Source organism: Tauraco erythrolophus, chromosome 6 (assembly GCF_009769465.1).
Source record: "Tauraco erythrolophus isolate bTauEry1 chromosome 6, bTauEry1.pri, whole genome shotgun sequence".
NCBI lineage: Eukaryota > Metazoa > Chordata > Aves > Musophagiformes > Musophagidae > Tauraco > Tauraco erythrolophus.
In genome coordinates, this window is record NC_141470.1 from 12,376,569 (window position 1) to 12,400,231 (window position 23,663).

At 40.5% G+C, this 23,663-nt stretch overlaps 1 protein-coding gene across 6 annotated transcripts in view; it reads right to left on the reverse strand.

Annotated features, from left to right (window-relative positions):
* The window catches only part of KCNC1 (potassium voltage-gated channel subfamily C member 1), a 128,797-nt gene that overhangs the window by 58,526 nt on the left and 46,608 nt on the right, over positions 1-23,663 (reverse strand). The gene's annotated exons all lie outside the window — the stretch shown is intronic.

Consider the following 23,663-nt stretch of genomic DNA (forward strand, 5'->3'; position numbering starts at 1 on the left):
TTGTCAAAGTGGAAAGCATATTAAAATAAAATCTTCACCACCATTTCACATAATCATCTAGAACACGCCACTGAGACTTACAGAGGATTACAGAGACTTCCTGCAGCCAGGTTTGCACCCGATGACATCTGCATCACTTGCTGGAATGCCCCAAGCTCCCCAGTGATGCCTCAGCAAAGGACGCGGCTGGCTCTCCCTTCACACCCCTTGCCTTCAGTTGCTGTAGTTGTTCCTTGCACCACGGAATTAGTCAGTTTTACGCATTTACTATTTGCAAGTGACGCTTTAATTTTCAGTCTGCTAAAGACCTACTGCACAAGGTATGCTTCTGGCAGTTTTTGATACCAATGCTTTGTAGAATCTCAAATGCGTGAGGCTGCCTACCAGATGTCAGAAAATAGTAGCTTTTTTGCATCCATTATGATGGGCTTTTTTGCTTTAAATAAATGAAAAAAGTGTATGGGGGCGCGGGGATATGTTTGTGTGAAAAGAACATCAAATGCAACCAAACTACACTAAAGTTAAAGAAAAACTTAGTGGTTGGAAAACAACACATTAGTGAGGAAAACAAAGCATTCCTGAAAGCTTTTTAGACCAGTGTTACATTTTGGTATTCAGTGATTTTCTCTAGAAATCAGTTTTTCTGTTATAAGGCCACATTGACAGCATATGTAGTAGAAGCAACTCTACTGGATTTGATGCTTCTGACCCCTTTCCTGCTGGCACTGAAAGTCACACTCTTGCTGTTGGTTTCTGTACCTGGAGCAAGGTGTAATGAGGCAGCAGGATTGCTGAGTAAAAGTCCAATTCGAGACACCATGTCTGAAAGTTCAGTAGTAGTGCATATTGATTTATATTAATGAGGCTTATTACTTTGTCTCATCTAGCACATTATTGGGTAGGTTGTGGTCTGCTCACACAAACCTCAGTCCAGTGCAACTTATTTCTAGTGTGTTGAGTCAAATTGCAGAACTGGCCTCTTAGTTTCAACTAGTAACTTTTTGCACTTGACTACTTGTAGGTTTTTTACCTAATTTAAGGGGGAGAAAAGCAAGTAGTTGGAGAGGGGAGAAGAAAAAGACAGTATTCTGCTCCTTCTTCCCTAGAAATCAGTGGCAAAGATGAATAGTTTTGTGTTAAACAGCTTTTCCCATGAGCATATCTCAAAATGATTTACAAAAGAGGTAGGCTACCATTAATTTCCCTTTTGTGGACAGGAAGGACTGAACCGCAGAGATGAAATTGGTTTTGTTCACTAGTGGAGTGTGCATGCTTCTAGGAAATAAATAAATACAACCCAGAACTTAGTCTGGAACATAGATACAGCAAAATTGTCTCTTGAGAGCAGGTATTGCTTTTAAGCTACAATGTCAGTGAGCATTCAGGCATGACTAAACGTGATTCATTAAGTCTGTTTCTTTGAAAATTCTGTGATGACAGAAGTTGTAAATAGGGCAGGAGCCAGCCAGCTTCTAAATAGCAGGGCGCTGTGGCTTATGATGCTTCTGTTCATTTGTTGCACCAATGATACAGCTTAATGGGACACTAAAAGAAAACACAAACATCAGTCTTCAGTAGCTTTAGCTACGTCTACTGTTAGACATGTTTTGAATCTAGGGCCATTCAGAAACTAAAGGTCTGTAGTCCATTTCATGCTGGTTTAAAATTAGAACAACACTCCTAGGCACCTCCAAGGATGTTCTGTCTCCAAAAAAAACGATAGGGCTTGCTGGATTATTTTTCCCTGACTCATTATTTAAAGAACTGATGAGACTGGTAAAAGATAGGAACTTTATGTCACAATTTCATTTGTAGACTTGTAACTTATTTAAAAGAACATAGTTGTCCAGTGCAGTTGGTCAAAACATAGGTTTGGTTTTTATCCTCATTATGATCCTAAATCCATCAAATTTCAGGAAAGCACTTTGTGTTTAGGGCTGCATTCAGAGTGCAACCGTGGGCTTAAAAATTATGTACAATGTGTATGTTTTATGTCCTCAATGTCCACATCAGACCAAATTATGGAGACAAAGGAGGTTGGTGAGATAACAGGAATATCACAATTGAAGGTAATTTAGCCCCACAGGAAATCAGTTCCCAAGTAGCTATTAGTGAGTGATGATACTGGCGGTAGAGTAAGGACAAACTGTACAGGCATATGCTGTGTTTGCGAGTCTGCTTACTGGCTTTATTCGGGGAAAATTCAAGTTTAGCTGGTGTGCAGAATAGATCTTATGGAAATAGTTAAACATTTTGCAAAGTGGATGATCACAATTTTCTTGGCAGGCTGTCCTTTTAACTTGGGCATCAAGATATTTGTAATAGTCCTCTTTGTCATAGAGGGTTATATGTACAAAACTGCACAGAGTCTTTTTTTTTTAACCTGAGAAAAGAAGTTGTTTCTTCTAAAGTGGCCAAAGAAGAAACATTGCACAGGACTACATAGTTAGAAGCATACAAAGACAATTTAAGCAATGCTTTCTTTTGTGGACAATTTATTCCTACTCACATGGGAGAATAAGAAACTGATGTATGTCATTACTGTTGCAATGTATCAGTATATACTTTTTTTTAATTGTACCCCAGGGAAGATGACTTTACTCTGAAGTCACTTGCTTGAGTGAAATAAGAAGCTTCTTGCAGAGTCAGGAGCTACAGGCAAGTCCTTGGAGTTCAGTGCTTTAGCTGCAAGACTATTATTCTGGTCAGATTCTCCTCCTTTCAGAGAAAACATTTACCTGGGCCAGAATCATGCTGCTGTTGAAATCAGTAGATATTTTGTGGCTTGTTTCAGTGTGTGGAAAATTCAACTTATGGTGTCTGTGGAGCAATGAATTGTGTGCTCTGTCCAAAGCTGTTTGCAGTCACTGGAACAGTTGTGAACCTTGCATTATTGAGCCAGATTTACCTATAAAAACTCAGTCTATAGCTTATCCCTGTCTCGGTTTCTTGTTGTCATGTGTTTGACATTGAGTTTGCAGTGCGTGGAAAGTTTATTCTTTCTACCTGTAATGAATTAACTGCATTTGTAGCAGCCACTGAAGTGACATCAAAAATGTGATTTGCTGGGAGATGGAGCGTTATCTTTGTGTAATTCATTGGGTGCATGTTGGTGATGAGTGAAAAGGTTGAGCAATTCATTTGGGATAAGCCTGTGCTCTGTAACAGAGCCAAAGCTCTTGCACTTGCAAATGTGGCAGGGAACTCTTGAGACTCCGTGTCTATCTGTTGAAATGGAAATTTGATATCCTATAAGAACAAAACTAAGAGATGCCATTTGTCTTTCTTTTGGGTAGGATAGCAAGAAATTACAGAGGTATCCTAAACCACTACCCAAACCCAGCAGTTTGGTCAGTTCCCTCCCTTCTGAAGAGCAGCTGTCAAATATTTGGTTTTACCAGGCCTAAGGACTAGAACATTAAGTAAGTCCTGGTTTCATCCCTTCTCTGCTGCTTTATTTTGCCAGGGAATATGCACTCAAATACATAGAGCCTGCCAGAAATACTAGCCCTTCATGGTAGGGGAATACCTGTCCTTTTAAACTAGGTTCCTGACTCTCATGGGTCTCCTGAGGGCAGAACATGATGTCCCATATTTATGAGGGACTGCCAAGAAATACCATCAGTGAGGCAGGAAGTGAAATTTCTGGGCACTCTCAGGACTGTGTAATGCCAGTGATGGAGGAAAGTGGCCAGCTCCTGGTGGGAGGGAGGTCTGGAGTTGGCAGTTATTGATTTTTGCAGGGGAAGAGAGAGGCAGAGTTAAAGCAAAGATATGTATACAATACGTGCTAACCAATTCCCACTTCACAATTCATATAGCAAGTTGGCATTGTTGACTTCAGCTTCAAAATATTGGATTTCATGTGTTTGTAGGTCTGTTCAACAAAGATACCTGTATCTTCCTCTGTTGTCCTCCATTTTATGCTGAACTATATATCCTTGAGAGAACAAATGCTGCAACAGCAGGGTTATAGTGTCATTCAGACAGGTTTTGGTTATGCATGTAAAGTCCAAGGCCTTTTTCCTTATTAGGTTACAGCTGGCATTAGTTTTTCACTAGCCAAACTAGGGCGTTTGACAGCAGGTAGCAGAAGGCAGAAACTTCATAGCTAATACTTTGTCGGTGTACTGATCCTCTCAATAAACTAGGAGAAATATCTAAGCTTTATAGCTCTACCTGAGCTCATGTACCTTTTTTCACTAATGAATCACCAGAACAGTCTGCACTGATCTTCCACCAAGTCTGAGGCAAGTCAACCCTCCTAGCTGTTACCTGGAGAAGTCCTGTGTTTTCTCAGCATGCTGTAGCCTTGCTAATCCTTGTTAAATTGGAATTGGTGATGTTGTGGGGAGGAGGGGTCATTGAAACAGGACCAGAACTGCTGCAATTGTATGCACAAAAATGAATATTTGACAGTGGAAGCAGCAACCCCTCAGCAGTTCTCATCTCCTGGACTCCATCTCTCAATACAGAGGTTCAACCACCTACCCCTGATCCACAACTTCTCAATTCAAATGCCTTCTGCCTGACGCCATCTACCTTCTCCCAGCATCCTGTATAGTTGCAGATATTGTCACAGCAAATTGATGTCACATAATGTCAGAAGTTCAGCCTTGGATGAATTGTTGTGTGACTCCCTTTGACAAAAATGTTCTCTCAATTTTCCTTGAAGCCACAGCAGAATTTCTAGCAATGTGGAGTTCAGTGCGGGAGTGACTAAGAGCTAGAGGGGCTCAGTGTGGATTCGAAGTGGTGATTTCTGTGCAGAGTGGTAGGAGAGCATCTTGCAAAGTTCTACAGAGTGGCAGGGGAGCAGCAGGGAAAGGTGGGCTATCTGTGAGCGTATTCCAGAGCAGTTCAGCACACAAGTGAATTGGAGTGTAAATAAGTGGTGGGACATATCCCATTTGCTTGTTTGTTTTTATTATAGCTAGAAAAGCTGCCTTATCTTTTTATGCGAGTCTCATGTTTGTTCTCAGTCCAGCTTCCTGACAGGAAAACACACTGGCTGGATTGTGTTTTGCTCAGAGCTGTGTAATTCTGAAGAATGACCTACACATTCAGGCACTGTGGTACGTACACCTGGCAGCCTATATAGCACATTCACGTTGTTCTTTGAAAAGCCGTTCTCTGCTGCTAAGCTATAGAGTGTGTAGCAATACAAAAAAAAACCCCTCTCTTCGTATGTAATAAAGCAGTGAGCAGGCCAATTAAAATGGGAAGTAAGCTTACCAAATAGTGAAATAATAAAAAATAATCCAGCTTACTAGAGAAATCTATAGCAAAGAAATTGCCACCTGGTAACTCTGGAGAGAGGTCATCCATGTATGTACTAATTTTCTCCCTCATTTTTCTGTGTTTGATTATGATGGGGAGCACCCACGACAGACCGTTCTTGTACTACAGGCCGGTGAGTTTTATTTGAGGATATTTAGGGATAGAGACTTTATTTTTCCAGGAGCTTTTGTGTATTATGTTACATGAAAACAATTCTTCTGCAACCCATTTAAAAAAAAACACAGCAACAAACAAACAACAAACCAACAGAGCTTTCATCCTTTCTGCATCTTTATAGATTGGTAAGACGTAAGGATCCAGTTGGGTATCACAGCAGTGAAACTGCTCAGCATCTTAGTGCTTCTTATTCTCAAAGCAATTTACATGGATTTAAGGGAGTGTTGACAATTCGATCCTTGCAATTTACTTCTGAGATTGCTGGATAAGGACTGTTACCTTATGTGACAGATTAGGAAAAAGAAACAGGTGAGAGGCAACACAGAACCCTGGATTAAGGGAAAACCAAGAGAATCTAGCTCATCTTCTGTTGCTTCAGACAGCCTTGCATTTCATTTCAGTTCCTGGTTCTCACACCACAGAGCTGCACTTATGAGTGTAAGCACAGACAACCAGGCAATTTAATAATAGCAGAACAAGTGTGGACCAGCTAAAATCACAGAAAAATTGCAAAGCAGGCTCTCAGAAAATGTAAACATCACAAAAATCACAGAAAGTGATGAATCCGTGTGCCTCACAGAGTCTGCAAGAAAAACCACTCCGAGCTTTGTGTTAATGTCATGCCCTGTAAAACTAGAAGCTCTGAAAGACCCACAATGGGCATTTGGTGGCCTGGCCTGCACAAGTTACACTGTCTCTATAATTACGGTGTTTCTCCCTCCAGACCGGGCACTTTAAACATGTATTGAGTGTGCTGCTGAAGTGCAAGCTGTGACCTGTTTGTAAGTTATTTTCTGGCTTGCTAAAGAAGTCCTCTTAGCAGGAGCTTGTAAGTGTTGCTTATCCTGTTGAGATTCTGTTTCCTGGACCTTTACAGTTGGAATTGCTTTTACAAACCAGCCATTTTCCTTAGCCAGCACTGCTGCATTATTAATGTGCTTGCCTTGCTCCAGGAAGATATTTTTCTAGTGTAAGATGAAGTTTAGGTGACAGGCTTTCATGACTCTTTTTTTTTTTTTTTTTTTTTAAATCCACCGTAAGCTGCTGCTACTAGCTGGCATTTTAAGCTTTTATTTTTCATCATTAAATTTGCATCATCTGCTAGAACTTAAGGCTTGATGGATGGGCTAATGCAAGTACTCCATTGGCCAGGCTGCTCAAGCATGTTACCATCTACCTATGTACTGCAAGGTGCTGCACTCCGCACGTGCTTACCTGGATTTAAATTTAACTTGCCCTCCAGTTGTTATTATTCCAGAAAAGCAATAAAGATACTGCACCTTCTCTCCATGGATACTGAAGCACTTGACAGATTAATTAAGACACACAACTCTCATAGGAGATCCATAGAGCATCAAAAGCTGTTGAGTTACCAAACCCTGAAGACTTTTGCGTGTCATCTGAGCAGTTCTAGGTGGCTGGGAGCACCTTTAACGCATTGCAAATGCAAAGGTTTCATTGGTATAAATCCACTTTAGTGTACTTAAATCATAAATGTGGTTAGTAATGACTCCACTTGCAAGTGGTGACATGCTATGATGGTTTGGAGCACGTTCAGATAATTACACTGCAACAAGTGTCCTTTTCCAGAGGGAATCGATGGATGCCAAGCAACTGAAGGCCGTGTTCTAAAATGAGCTTGGCTCTGGTTTCAGAGACTGGCCAAATTTTAAGGTTGCACCCAGAACACTAGGGGGTACTCTTAGCTTTTCTCCTGCATTGGAAGCTGAGTTTTTGCTGCTCCCAGTTGTTAGGGATGAGTCATTCAGAAAATTCTGGCTTTGTCCAAATTTACAGGTGGTGACAGGCCCAGAAATAGATTTGAGGGTGTTATCTGCAGGAGCTGGGATTTTTGTAAGTGAACCAAAGTGGATTAGGAACCCAGCACTCTTCTCAGCTAAATGGGATGAGGCACGTGGTATCTGAAGGTTCCTCACAAAATCTGACTCTCTATAACTGTGCAAGATGCCAATGGATGCCTTCAGGTGTTTTGAAATAATGACTGGAATCTAATCTGAGAAGCCAGTCATGCATTTTATTCCTCTATATCTGCACTTGCCTTCTGTGGCAGGCTATGAACAGCGACTTCTTGGATGTCATTTTCTAAAGGTTCTGTGAGAAAAGCGAGCCAGGAATAGCACTAGCAGACAGAAACATCAGACGTCGTCTTCAGCAAGTAGTGAAAGACTGAGTGACTTACCAACAAGGGATTCCATTTCCCATGAAAGGATACCTGCTGTGGACCAAAAAAAGAGAAGCAGGGGTGGAGGGGGAAGCTCGATTCGCCTGGGTAGCTGATGATCAGCATTACCGGGAGTTATGTACGTGCATTAGAGGGAGAGCGTGTCCTAAGGTCTCTAGAGCTGTCACGAAGGAAGTGTCAGGGTGCCCAGGCAAGCAGAATGCACAGAAGGGGATCTGCAGGGTTGCCGTTCTGGCATAACGGTTGACTAGAGTTGTCAGTTTGGGGTAATGTGATGTATGCATCACATTAAAAAAAAAAAAAAAAAAATGGAAAAAAACCACTACAACCAAAAACCTCCATAAAACCCCTGTCAGCTGCACACACTTATCTTTAAGCCTTGTACACAATATGTGACACAACTATTTATATTGTTAATGCCATCTTGTCCTTCCCTCTTCCTGCTGCTCATGCACCCTTCTTTCCTGGCCCCTTGGCCATGTCCATGGAGAACAGCACTCCCAACTGGCTTGCATCTGTCAGATTTTCCTGTCCTGGACTCCCCCGTCCCTTTCTGCCATTTGTTTGAGTTTTGATCCAGGGCAGTTGGAAGCCTTGCTCCTTACATGCCATTTCAAAGTGCCAGGGACATAAAATATGCTGCGGGCTTAGGGTATGATCCAAAACTATTTGGGCTTTTGGATCAAATCTTTCTGTTTTAAAAACTGGCAGCATGGCTGGGGACTCTGTGCTGACCAAGCGTGGATTCAGGTCACCGCTTTATTTGTTTTTATGAAGTACTAGTCCCTGTAGCTGTGATGGCAGTAATCTCTCAGGCATGTTGGCTTTCTTAAGGAGAATGCAAGCAGAAGGCTTTTTAAAGAAAACATTTTCTCCCTTTCCTCCTTTTTCTTAACAAATTGTGTGTTGCAGGAGGGACAAAATTAGCATCCAAATTACAGCCAGGCCAATGTGGCTGCTTTAGAAGGATGAAGAAAAGAAGCAGCAAGAGCAGGAGCCTTGAGGCTCTGAGACTTCTGAGAGCTCCCTCTGAGCTTGCAGTTCCCTCATCTTCCTCCAAGTCCTTCCTTATCGCAGTCCTCTTTTCTTCCCAACTCCTTACACTTTTGCTTATTAGGAAATGGTTCGTTCTTCTATTATTTCAAAATATGGCCTGTGACCTTTCTCAGGCTTTTCTAGGTGCTTCCCAAAGAGGAGAGGTCTCGTTGCTGTGGTATGGGAAGCCAAAACCCAGGGATCTGATTAGCAGCTTCTGGGGCAGCCTGCGTGTCCTCGTCACCGTGCAGTGGGACTGGGCATACTTAATTTCTGTCCCCCCTCCCCAGCCCTGCTGAGAGAGCATGGCAGAGCTCGCTAACATCCTTAGGGGTTAGGGTTACATTAGCAGGACTCCTGGGGATTTCAAGCACACCCTATATGCTTTATCAGAGCTGTAGAAGTGTGCTGTGGGGCAGCCTGAGGTCGGCTCTGGTTTTCAAACAGGTCTGAGAGCATCCTGGCTACTATAAAGCAGCAGGAGTCGTCTGTGGTGCTATTCCCCCTTGTCTCCCAAATCTCAGCAGCTGCTACTGTTTGTGTCTTCAGGATAGACAGAAGAACCTCTTTCTTCTTAATTACATTTAATCAATGTAAATAAAAAACAAAGTAGGCAGGGTACCCTCTGGCTTGGCTCAGGAATTCTGCAGCCAGGCTCTCTGCTGCAGTTCTCCTGCCCCTTTCTACAAATCTATCTCAACTATGATATGCAGTATTTTCCTCTTCTCCTCTGACTTTTGTAGAGATTGCTGATGGTAACAGATTTTGCAGTACTTTGGAAAAAGATCTTTCCTCCCCTTCCTTCCCACCTCTGTCTTTTTTTATTCCAACAAATAGCTTAATATAGACCTCCAAATCTGGGGTTCCTGAGGGAGTATTGAAGGAAGCCAGTCGTACTTTTTCTTACGTAGTAAGGCTGTTTAGTTTTCTTCATCTTTCCATTAGCTGAAGCCACAAAATAGACCAAATAATTTAAATAATCAACCTTAAATCAAATCATAAAAATACCATGGATAGATATTTGGCATGGGCTATCCACATCAAAGATAACGAATCAGAATAAAGAGGAAAAAATAACTGCTTTCATTTGTCTGTGTTATTCACATGAATGTCACAGATAAATACATTTTACAGGATTTGGAAGGCTTTCAAAAGCTGGTATTGCAGTGGGATCATCCCTATAGCAATATCTCAAAACAGCTGTTACTAGAGAGTGGATGAATAACATGAAGCGTGTTTTCTAATTAGCTTCAAGTCTATCTCTGTTCTACCTAACCACCTCTGATATTCCATCTCAGCATTAAATGCTTCCTCAGATTGATAAGGCCTTAAGAACTGAGCAATTGCTTATCTACTAAGCGCATTTTGGACTTAAACTCTTCTTCTCTCCTATATAGTAACTCCTTTCACATAATTAGCAGTTCTGTTTCATTTTAGGAGTAGATTTTCATATTCAGTTGCCTAAAGCTCTTGCAGAGGAATATGAACACTCAGTTGCTTTCCCAAAACTGATGTCTGCTCAGGCAATGCAAGGAATCGAATGTTCAGCTATCCTTTCACATTCTCAGCTCCCAAGCAAGCAGATACTATTTTTAGATGTAAAAATGAGTCTGGCGTATTAAAACAATAAAGACTCATTAAAGCTATGCGCCAGAAATTAAATTCTTCTCTTTAAAAGACATTGTTGCCAACCATACAGTTGTCATTGAAAATTGACTAGTAATGTTACATGACAGTCCTTTCCACTTCCAACAAAATGATTATGAAGTAGAAACCCATTTATAAAACTGTTGCAGTACGCATAAAAGACCAAGACCTGTGACCTGGATTTTACATACAGCAAGATGAGGTCCCCAACTGACAGATGGAATATGCATGGCACTTGCAAAGATTTCAGGTTCACCTTGCTTTGAATTGTCATGCTGGGCATATACAATAAATAAGGACTTTTGCAGCTTTTGGCCAAAATGTTTCTGTCTTATTAATGGCCATTAATAAGGCAGAAACATTGTACCTCACTTCAGTGTGAAAATTAGAGACCAGTGCAAGTCATTTTAGATATAATGTTTTTTAATGCATGTTTAAATTCATGATTCATATTGTGAAGCTTTCCTCCCTGGTAATGTGGTGTCTACCTTCATGATATTAATAAATGCACAGATATGTTCTAGAGTATTAAACCAAGAATAGATTTTTTTTTTAAAAAGCAGATTCCATTTTGAAAATCCAAAGTTTCTTTTTAACTTCAAAAAACTTAGTAGTTTTTAAGCTTTTTAAAAATTGAAACATATATTGAGAGTTTTACTGAAAACTGTTACTTGCATAGAAAATGAGAATGGTTCTTTTGCTATGAAATGAAATATGTGAAAGTCAGCATTTATTCTTGTAGGTTTTCTTTTTCTGACCAAAGCCATTCTTCTTGTGTTCTCCTAGTTTTTAAAGCTGTCTCGAATGGCAATTTTAACATTGACAGAGTGCATGGGGTGTCTTTAAATGACACCAATGTACCTTCATAATGAAATTGCTCAGAGAGCAAAGATTTTGAAATGATTTGAGGAGTTCATAATCTAAGCTGTGGGCCAGGCATGCTGGGAGTGGAATATTTCTGGTGGTTTTGGGGTTTATGTATGAGCAGAGCTCCGCTGTGTTGCCTTATACTGGCTGGCAATCTGATTCGGTGGTGCATTTGAAGATTTACTTCTGATAAAATCTCATCCTCAGTCAAGCTCTCCTATTTTTGCAGTGTCTACTGAGTAGGGTAGAAATGACTGTTCCCCCGCAGCTGCCTCTTTTTGTTCTAAAATTTGGGCTTTTGCAAAATATATAGTGGTCAGCATATCTTACCCTGTATTTGTTATCCTATTTCTTTCCTTACACTTTCTTGAGTTCCCTCTGGTCTTTAGTGCCAGTTCCCTGGGTCTGCTAATCATAGTGTTGCTTTCCTTCAGTGTTCCCAGTCAGACTTCCCTGCCTCCCGCCTGCTTTGAGAAAGTACTGCAGCAAAAGCTGTCCCTGCTGCATAATACAAGGTTCAGTAGTGCTGTGATTTCACCTGGCTTCAACACCTAGTTAACAGTCTGCTAAACATTTCAGAACATGTAAGGTAAAACTGGTGCTGACAATATCTAAATGCCTTTCTAATTAGGAGCCAGGTGCTACATTAGGCAGCCTAGGTGACAACAGTAAATATGAAACCTTCACATTTTAGATGGTGTCTTGTATTCTACAGGAATATTAAGAATTCAAGCTAGCATTGATTGCTTTCTTAAATGGCAGGTTTAATTCTTATGGTTCAGAATATATTTTTGAGTCTTTACATGGATATCATTGCTAGTATACATAGAGGTAGGCTGTGTTTTGTAAAGTTATTGATGTCAGGCCATTTTGCCAGGCTGAGGACACAAATTCAATGACTTGTTTTGTCTCCAGAATGACTGCAATGACCTGGGTCATGAACCTCCCTAGAAGAGTGGAAATGAGTTCTTTAAACAAGGAAACAAACTTGAAGTCATCTGTCCCCTCCCTTTTTTCCCATGAAATATTTGGCTACTCAAGAAAGAAGCAGAGGCACCAAGAAAGTACCATTTCCAGAAGTTGTTTTGTAGTAACTGTTGGAAGTGTAAAGACAGTGGTAAGCAAATGAACTGAAATGAACGCGGTCCATTTATTTAGAGTTGCTGAAGTACAAGATTAAGTGGAAGTAAAACCAGATTTTCTGATTCTTGGCCTTGTGATTTAATGACAAGATCTTGTTTCCTTGAAGTATGTAGAGATTTATTTATGTCTGCTTCTATGTACCTTAGAAACAAAGATATATTCCAAATGCAACTATATCTAGAATGTGAACCTATGCTTCTGTGTTGTAGTCATCCTGGGTCTGAAAAATGTTTGAGATGCCCAAATCACTGTGGCTTTTTTAAAAAGCTCTCCATCCATTCCCATGCATGAAAGGGATGTATTCTACAAAGAATACAACCCAGTCTGTTACTGTGCTGTCCTGTTCAAAGGAACTCTAAGGGCTGTGACTGGCTGCTACATATACACACCTTTGAGTTTCCTTGAGTGCTGTCTTTAATATCTTCTTGCTACTTTTTGCGTGTACATGTGTGTGAACTTCTCTAAAAAAGACCCCGAACAAATGCTGGCTAGATAATGCTGTTGTAAATTACCTTAGCTTAAGGCGCAAGAAGCAAGGCATTATGTCCTCTTCCATGCTACTCTCCTTCTCACTTTAAGATTCTTCTCCCCACAAAAGCCTCTAATGAAGTAAGTACATGGAGTCAGTCAAGGTGCTGGGCCAAGACTCAAATAATGATAAGGTTTCTTCATAGCTCTGCAACAAACTTCCTTCTGGCAGTGTCTTGGTCTTTTTCAGTACTTACTGGTAAAATGTGATTCATACTACTGTTTTTCTTACCTTCTGACAGGCTTAACCAGACTTTAAACTCTAGATATAGTCCATGTCTCACTATATCTTGCTATGCTTATAACTGCATCTGTCATTTGTCTGGAGAAGACATTGTCCGTAATAAACACAGAAGCTAATGGTGTTGCCATTGCAATAAAATGTCTCAGTCATGTTGACAGAGGGATAGGTTCATGTCATAAGCAGGGTTGATGGCGAAGAAGGCAGAAGCAGGCAGAGAGCCAGGGAAAGGTTCTGAGAAGTTGTTTACATCCAAAGCTTTTTGTTACACTTTCATGACATGTTGTCATCAGCCCTCAAAAATACAGTCCAGACCTTTCTAGCTTTCAGTGCTTTGAGCTTTTAGGACAGATGCTCTTGCAAATTAAAACCAGTTGAAGAGAAAAGCTTAGGTCTGCGTTTGGCAACAGGATTTCGGAAAGAACTCAAGCACTCCTTCTAGCAAAAAGGGAACTATAGCCAAGACTTGCAACTGTGCTGTCATCAGTTTTTATATCCAGACAGTTTCTATGACACTCATTGTTCCTTCCCATTCACCACAGGGGAGAATCAATAATAGTCGATACGTGTTAGTGTTTGCAAGCATTTTAAGATTTTTTGCGTATTGAATGACTATGAAAGAAGGCTATTAAAACAAAGAATAACAAATGTCACCATAAAACTGCCCATGTTACTTGGACTGCTTCTATAAAAAAAAAGAAAAAAGGATAGCACAATGTAGGTCTGACAGTGACCTGTGATTTTTCCGTCAGTGTAACACTTTTACGAAATTATATGTCCATGAGAAGTAGATCCAACAGATGAGTCAGAAACATGGTGACGTTACCTTGAAGAACAACTACATTGGTCTTCAGCACAGGCTTTGCATACTCTTGCCTCCTTCCTATCCTTTCCCTTTTCTATTATGCTTGTGATATCAATATGAAACTGTGCCCTACCATGGCTCTATATCATATGGTTTTGAACAGAATTGTTTTCTTCAGAAGGCAAGGCAAACAGCTACATTTTTTGCTGAATATCTGTAGACTGCAGAAAAGACAGAAAACTAGCTTCCCACATGTTACAAATTAACCCAGTTCCACTTTCTTCATCAATCACAATAATTTAAACCAGAGTAAGTGGCTTTTTCTCGTTACCTTTCTGTCATGAAAGCTACTGAGTACCCAGATACACTGCTGTCCTGAAGACTAAGCTCCTTATTTGGTTCTTGAAGTAAATCTAATGATTTCAAGGAGGGGAAAATATCTTTGTCTTGGTCTTTCTTTTTCGCCCATGACTGTAAACAGATAATTTTTGCTCCTAATTAAATCCAGATTTTACAAGCTATGCTAGGAAACTGTTGACAAGATCATCATAAAAGGAGTGTAAATGTAGATTTTTGGGAACAGTAACAACCAGGAGGCTGTCCTGCTATAGAGGACTTAGGTTAGCACATTGCTAACCTAAGTTTAGAGTTCAAGATTTTTGCTTAGAAAAACCATTTGTTCATGGAAACTTATGGGAGTCTGGGAATCGCCCTGTGAATGGGAGGTGGTGAGAAACTGTGCCTCCTTGGAATATTTTGCCTCTAAGAAGCACTCAAAAATACAGGAGATCAAAGCTGCAATTGTATTATTATATTTTATTATAATATAATAATCATGGAATATTTTGCATTTCACGTTAAGATGACCCATTGCAGATGGACTTGAGGTCCATCCAGTATTTATACCCAGAGGATTCTACCTGCTGGAGTGTGAAGCATCTTTTGAAGATGTCTGTGCTTATATTTCCTTGGAAATTAGCTCCTTCCAAAGAGACTGTGACATCGTTAAATTCAAGACAGGCTTTTTGTCGAAAAGCTAAGGAAAGATTCTTGAGGGGATTGTAAAGAACTAGTTTGAAGGAAAAAAAAAAAAAAAGGAGTGCTTCTTGACCAAGAAAATACAAGCTGTTCTACTTGAGGAACTGTACTTCTTGAGGAAGTAAGAATCAATACTGGAAGAGTGCAATGAAAATGTGAGCAAGACAAGGGAGCAGAATTAAATGAGAGACTGAGGAGATGAAGGATAAGAGGTAGAAGATGATATCCATGTTGTGGCAGATTCAGAGTAAGAGCGCTGGAAGGGTGTTTGGCATAAAATGAAAATAGAGAAGTTGGCCAACATAGCATGGTATGTCTCAGGCAAAGTTGAAGATAAATGGGAAATGCTGGTGCACAGGTTGGGGGAAAAAATCCAAAATAATAGGTTTAGGAAGCAAACCTAATATGTTTGCCTCCCTTTCCATGAGGTTTATGCTTCTTAAGATTCCTGGAAGATTTCCATGCATTATCCTAATCACTTGCGTAAAGGTATATATATATGCATAAAACAAGGAAGAATGTAGAGAGTGGAGGAAAAGCCCAGAATAAAACTCTCAAAAAATTAAAACAGTGGGAGAGGGGAGGGTGGGGATATAGAACAACAAAAATGAAAATACATAACATAGCACAGTTATTGAAATAGAGGTAGAAACCTTTAGAGTTGCACATCTTTTCCAGGTGTAATCATCTTCATATAGATGTTAGCTGACAAGGGACAAAATTATTGTAAATTATTCTAAATTGTGATTAACTTGACAGACTGATTATATTTGATTGTGTTGATTATGGCTATTAAAATAATTTTTCTCTGATGAAAAAAATACATCCTTATAGTTTAATTGCAAGTACCCAAAATGTAGATTTAATAAATTGTATATGTCTTCTGCTTAGAAGTTCTCTTTTAAGTGTGAGGGGGGGAAAACAAGCAGATGCAAAATGTAATTACTTGTTATAGGGTGCTTTGAAGGAACTCTTTTCAGGAGGAGAACTTGTGTTCTTCCTTGCTTATCCCTGAAGCAGTGTAGGCTAAGGATCATTCAGAGGAAATATTCTGCTGTCATTTTGAATTAAATGCTTAGGTAGTTCAAGTGAGCCTTTTAAGTAGTTTTACCAGGAAAAAAAATAAGAAATGTTATGTTGTGTTGTGGAATGTGTCATCTGAAAAGTGACTAAGGGAATAGTTCATCTCTCATGTGAGGAAAGGCTGAGAGAACTGGGACCAGTTAGGCTGGAGAAGAGAAGGCTCGGGGGGACCTTATTAATGTATATGAATACCTGAAGGGAGGATGCAAGGAAGAGGGAGCCAGGCTCTTTTCAGTGGCACGCAGTGACAAGACAATAGGCAATGGGCACCCACTGAAACACAGGAGAGGTTCCCTCTGTACATCAGGAAAAACTTTTTTACTGTGAGGCTGACTGAGCACTAGATCAGGTTCCTGATAGAGGTCGTGGAGTCTCCCACTTTGGAGATATTCAAAAGGCACCTGGGTGTGTTCCTGGGGAACTGGCTGTAGGTGGTCCTGCTTGAGCAGGGGTATTGAGCCAGATGACTCCAGAGGTCCCTTCCAATCTCAACCACTCTGTCATTCTATGATTTGTGTACTCTGGTCTCTCCCTTGCCACATAAGTTTTAGTGACAAGTGAGCTGCACGGTTTGTCCTTGGCTGGGAGTTTGGTGGTTCCCCACCTGGGAAGCTTTGAATTCATTCTTTGACTGGCTCATTGGGTGCCAAGGGAAAATCTCCTTCTGACTTGAAGTCTAGAGCCTTCTTTTGCTAGAAACCATCCAAACACTGCACCCAGATGTAATCCCTGCCCTCAGAACGTTTCAGTTAAAATAAAGAATTGAGATGATGATTGGGAAGGAAAGAGAGAAAGACCTGGAGATGGTTAAAAATCAACATAGCTGCTAAGATTAGAGCTGATATTTCCTTTGAAGAGGAAAAAAAGGTGATTTTATATCACTTCTCTGGAATCAAATCTCAACAATTCTTCTTTGCAGCCTTTCGAACTTAGTGGCCTTCTACAATGGGGTTACAGCATTGGTGGATAAGGGAAGAATGACTGACATAATTTACCTGGACTTGTGCAAAGCATTTGATAACTGTCCCGAACAACATCCTTGTCTCTAAGATGGAGTGACATGGATTTGACAGGTGGACCACTTGGTGGATAAGGAATTGGCTGGATGGTCGCACTCAAAGAGTTGTGGTTAATGGCTTGATGTTCAGGTAGAGAGTGGTGTTCCTCAGAGGTCCATACTGGGACTAGTATTATTTATTTAACATCTTTGTCAGGGATATGGACAGTGGGATTGAGTGCACCCTCAGCAAGTTTGCGGATGACACCAAGCTGTGTGGTGCATCTGACACACCTGAGGGAAGAGATGCCATCCAGAGAGACCTTGACAGGCTGGAGAGGTGGACTCATGTAAACCTCATGAAGTTCAGCAAGGCCAAGTGCAAGGTCCTGCATCTGGGTCAAGGCAGTCTCAAACATGGATATAGGCTGGGTGATGAGTGGCCCTGCGGAGACAGACTTGGGGGTTATTGGTCAATGAAAAACTGAATGTGACCCGGCAATGTGCACTCACAGCCCAGAAAGTCAATTGTATCCTGGGCTGCATGAAAAGTGTGACCAACATGTCAAGGGAGGTGATTCTCTACTCTACTCTGCTCTCATGAGACCCCACCTGGAGTACTGCGTTCAGCTCTGGGGCCTCCAGCATCAGAAAGACATGGACCTGGTTGAGCAGGTACAGAGGAGGGCCATGAAGATGATGAGAGGGCTGAAGCACCTTCCCTGTGAGGACAGACTGAGATAGTTTGGGTTGTTTAGCCTAGAAAAGAGAAGGCTGTCCAGAGACCTTCCAGCAGCCTTCCAATGCTTAAAAGGGAACTACAGGCAAGATGGGGAGGGACTCTTTAGCAGTGAGTCTAGTGATAGGATGATGGATTTTAACTGAAAGAGGGTACATTTGGATTAGATATCAGGAAGAAATTCTTTTCTGTGAGGGTGGTGAGGCACTGGAACAGGTTGCCCAGAGAAGTTGTGGATGCCCTATCCCTGGAAGTGTTCAAGGCCAGGTTGGATGGGGCTTTGAGCGACCTGATCTAGTGAAGAGTGTCCCTGCCCATGGCAGAGGGATTGGAGCTAGATGATCTTTAAGGTCTTTTCTAACCCAAACCCTTCTATGATTCTGATTCCTGAAGTGCAAGTTTGGTTAGAGAGATCAAATTAAATCCTTATTAAGAAGCATTCAATATAATTAAGTGTACATTTTTTTAACCAAAATAAAGTATTAATTGTAAAACTTAATGCACATGGGTAATTATCAGCTAAGGAGCCATTAATTAGCATCCTGTACCAGGTCTGGAGCTTTGCCATGCCTGGGACTATGTTTATAAAAGCACTGCACTTATTTATTCTTTTAATGTAAAAACATGTAGGCCTCTATTTGGAGATATCCAGAATCAAAATTCTTAAATCAGTCTTAACTACATGGTACCGCAGTTATTTCTCCCAGAAAAAAAATACAGTAGAGTTCACTTGTCGTTCACAGAAGAAAGTTTCACGCAAATCACTGCAATTTTCCTGTATGAACCAAGAGCCTGAGTTTTATGAAGGTAATGCTTGATGGAAGCTACTACCTTCTAGCTTTTTCTCCCAAGCTTTTTATTTTCTAACAGTGAATGTGCATTTTTTATTTAACAACTTCTCTTTATATGTGAGGCTGTTTGTGATTGTATCCAAGATTAAAGAAGCATCTGAGGTTTGTCATGGGACTGGGATTTGTGTTGCATATGTCTTGAGCTCTTTGATTACAAGCAACTGAATTTTTTCCAAAGAGTTTGAAAACCAGTGCTATTTTGCAGTGATATCCAAGGCATTCATTCAGACTGAGCTGCAGATCTGTCATTTTGAAAGGCTGGTTGCCTTCTAAACCACTTGTGCAAAACAAAAGATTCTTTTATTATACGTAGGTGTGCCTTAGTGCTGGAAATAAGGTGGGCAGTTCATTTAGTGGCACTTTCTTCTAAAATTAGTACCCTATATGTTGCCTCAGTGGCTCCCTTTGGAAAGGTAATTGGAGACAAAGATCTCACTCGAATTTCACAGTGGATGAAACATTGGGAAAGGGATAGGGAATAGAAAGAAGTCAGAACTGAGTGTCTAAAATCTAGTCCTAAGCCTTTCCAGCTGTGTTGACTCTGACCAGTTGTTGGAGTCAGTGTTTGCACCTAGCACCTGTGCGAGTCACCCATGTTATAGATGGTCTGACTTTGTCCCTTGGCTTTGAAAGTCTTTTTGTTTTCATAGGAGGCACTAAAAGGAGAAGAACGTGAAAAGAGAGGAAAGTGAAAAAGAAAAGGCAGGGAAAATAATGACTTAAAGAAATTAAAGTTGTGACAGGTATTTCTTTGGGAAGAAAAATAAATGGCCTGTGGACTAAAGATGAAAATGTAGAATATTTTTGTGGATTAGATACTATGTGAGAATGTTGACAGGAAATGGGAGAGAGCAAACAGAATTCCTGAGTATTTCTGTAATTCTTCTTCACTAACGTTTCCCCTGTGATTTTGAAAGTCTAGAGCATTGTCTGTGTATCCAACTTCAAAATGCTAAATGTGCCCAAGTGACTTAGGAGTCTAACAGCAGTTTCAAGAAGACTTAGGCTATATTTCTCTGACTGTCTGTGGGATTAGAGGTCTGTCACTTTTTGATAATTGAACTTTGATTCTTCTATTATTTCGGTGCTTCTAGAAAACATTCTAAATCTTTAGAGAACTACTTGCTTTTCCGTTTACCAAATTGCCAGAATTTCCCCACAAATTTATTTAAGAAAATGAAATAAAGGTTTTCTCCAAATATGGTTGGAATTTTCTAGGACCTGGAAATGACTGGATTATGTAGAAGCTATGTTTTATTTAGATGAATGTGTTTTCATTCAGAAATGATCCTGGGCAGCAGGCACTGAGTGAACTTCTACCCCCTCAGTTACTGCCTTGGCAATTACCTCTATTTAGACTTCTGGAGTTCAAGAGCATAATTAAGAAGTACCTCACTGATTTCTTTAACTATTTCTTTCCCTTTCCTGCACAAAGCTCTAATTCTTAAGTGACACATCTAGGTTGATGAACTCCTTTGAGCCATAACTTAGTACATGTACATATAGAAGATTATCTAACCCCATAAGCTATCTAGATCTGTATTTTCTTAGAGGCTTGTGTTCCACTTTTTCCTTTTCTGTGAGTTTTGATGTATTGTATTTGGTGCATGTAACAGCACTTTCAAGGCCATAGCCCAATGCATCTTCATTAAATTTGTAACCAAAATATGCTTGTGAAAAATGTCTGTTTGACTTAACAAAACACATGATAAGTTTCACTTTTTTCTCAAGCTGTTGAATTCGCAGAAGGCTGGAGGTTCTATAGTTACCACAAGTATTTTCCAGTTGTTGCTGTCTAGAGAGCTGTTTACATAACCATGTTTGTTAGGAAGAGCTGACGACCCATGACTCTACCTGGAATCAATAGGAGCAAAAAACGTGTGACAGCTCTGCTTCTCAAACTCAGGCATCTTAAATATATGTTCATTGGAAGATGTTGTCAAAACGTTTCATTTACCATATTTTTTTGCTTAGCTGTTAAACTATGTGAGGCGAGAGGGTGAGGGGCACCGCAAATACCTGTTTGGATCCATGTTAGTTTGCATAGTGTCAGTTTACTGAAGACAATTGATATAATAGTCTCCTTTTTTTAATAATTAAGGTGCTCTCGGCCAGGGTTGTTGGCTGCAAGGGAAATTGTCCAAGCTTCTAAACAATTAGGACTTCCATGGGCAGCTAACTCCCTCCCACAAATTCAACAGACCTAAAGATGAATACTAATTAGAAGAAAGTATGTGCCGAACACTCAGCTGGTGGAAAAGGAAATCATTCTCTTCCCCGCAGTGCTGCCAGGTTCACTTACATCAGATGAGAGTCTGACCAAATGTCCCGGAAGACAACGCAATGCATATAGAAGATCAGTATAGGAGAGCCTAAACTTTGGGACCATAAGTGATTACTAAATCTGGCAGGAAAGCTGCCTTCAGAACTTAATCAGAAATAGCTTTATCACTGTAATTATATATCTGAACCATCCAGGACACATCACCGTGTGCAATAAATGACTGTAATCAGTGGTAGTAGTCAAGGGAGAAGTAATTAGTGGTGCTGAGTATATGGCTAAATAGCTCTTTCTTTTCTCCTCTACCTATTGGTTCAAGTTAGTGTTATACGTGTGTCTTCTAAGATCAAATTACCTGAACTAATAGGTAACATTTTCCCAATGAGCATTCATGAGCAGACTGTTGTTCTAAGGCAGACCTGAGACCGTCAAATGTTTGCTAATAGAAAAGTTAATTTTGGAATGAAGTGTAGGTGTTTGTAACATCTGTGCATTCCCCTGACTAATGTCTTGTTGTCAGCTGATTCTCCAAAGACTTTGCCAATCACATTTGTACCCTGAAGAACCAGCTGAGCAGACATACTCCAGCAGAAAACAGAACTTGGCCGCCTATTTTGCAATTTCTCTTTCATGGTATTGAAGTACCTTTAAGAGGAAATCACTGTGTGTATCATCTTGTTCTCCTTACACTGGAATTCTGTGCCATCGACACAGTGAAGGAAGGCTGTCACTCCAGTCAGGCAGAGCTTAATACTATATCAGATTTGCCTGAGAGAAGTTCCCTTTGATTAGAGGATTCAGTCTGAAACACTGTGGCTTACTAAACCATTTTAAACACTGCAAACTACCCCTTTGCAGTGGAGAGAACATTAAGCTTTATGGCTTGTTACCAGCTGTGGGGAGCTTTGTATCTGTAGATCATGCTGGTACTCTTTCTGTACTGGGATTCACGAGCTTGAGTTCAGAAGTCCATTTGGAAATAGCTGACATAACAACATGAAGGACAAATACAGGCAACTGATACTTAAGGTCTAGATCAGTATTATTTCACTGGGTTTCTGATTACAAAGAGGTTATTTCCATACCTTCCACTAGGTATGTTATGCGAAGGATGGAATGAAAGATGGTCAGCTCTGGGCATTGCTGTGTGGACACTAATGCTTTGGGTTTATGTATTCTACCATTTGTTTCTGCAGTTAAGCAGTGTTGTCATTTAACTTTTGCATCTTCGAACGGTGAAATCTACTTCCTTTCTAGTAGGTTCCCTTCCAGTAGAGCAGTTCATCATTTAATGGAAAAATTTTGCTGCATTTCAGTGGACAAACCAGTACTGCACAGGCTCTATAAACAGCAGTCTATTTCTGATGCACTTCCTCTGGGCTTTGTGTGTGTGACTTACTGACATCCACGAGACCACCTCTTCTGTAGCACATATTGCTAATCCTGGAGATGGAAGTGGTTTGGGCTGTACAGTGCTTTGGTGGATAGCATTAGGAAATGGCTTTAAATCAAGGAATTAAAGTTTCCTTTTATTCCTCTCCCTTTCCTTTTCAAGCCGCTCCTCCAGTGCTCTCAGTCATTTGGAGAGGTGTCAGTCTCTGAGGGACCATGTTACCTGCTAAGGAGTGCTCACTTCTGCACTCATTTTAGGGAGGGACAAGGCGTTCAGCCGTCTGTAGGGCTGTGGGAGAGCACCCTTGCCAGGAGGCAGTCAGTAGTGAGGAGCTATTTACTTCTTAGCTACTGGCAGAAACTGCAGTCACTGCTGAACTATGAGTCGAATGGTTCCCAGGGAAGAAATTTTCAGTCCCAGCTGGGACCTTACTGCCTAATGGTGAAACCTGGTGTCTGTCTTAAGACTATTAAGTTTGTTAATAGCCAGCTTTTCTATTAAATCGCTGCTTTACATTGCCTGAAAGGTATAGTTCTGGAAGTATCACACTCTTGAGCAGCTTTACAATTGCAAGGTAACTGTGCTGTCCAGCCAGTGCATGTGTTTGGGTATATCACCCGCCCTAGAATGCAGATGGTTTTGTTCTAGCTCTCCATGATCACTGAACAACTGTTCTTATAAATAAACTGATCTATAGATATCATGATCATATATTTCTTCTAGTGCTGTTTTAAGGGAAAACTGTACTAGCTAAAGTAAAAAATTCCTAAGAAATTTTTTTTAAGTCATCTGTTTTTTACACATTTTTATAAACATTTAGTAAAATATTTTTTTTAAAAGTCATCTGTTTTTACACATTTTTAAAAATCTAGTATAGATTCAGGTTTGGTGAGTTTACTCGAAAGACTCTGTACAATTAAGGCTTGGTCAGGAATTAGAAGGAAAGCCTGGCCTGAGCTCTTTGGGGGGTTGCAGGCTTTGATTCATGTGCTTTCCACTGAAAATAATGCGAAGTGATTATATTCCTTGCAGTGCTTTGAAAATCTTGCCTTGAAATTCTGCCCCAGAGTGATATAAAAGCTTTCAGACAGCAGAGGGCCTGAATTTGCTACCCATATGCCACTGAATTATTGAAGAGTATGGAAAATTGTTTGCCTGGGTATAGTGGCAATCCACAGTCAATAGGGAATTTGGAAACAGTTGATAAGACTTCAAAAGAAGGCTTTACTGTAGAAAAATCAGTTGTGTTTCTTTGCTTTTGTTCAGTTGGTGTTGAAAGCACTGCACACACACAGACATCCCCATTTTCAGACAATGTAGAAATGACACAAGCCTCTTTGGGCTGTAAACTGGGC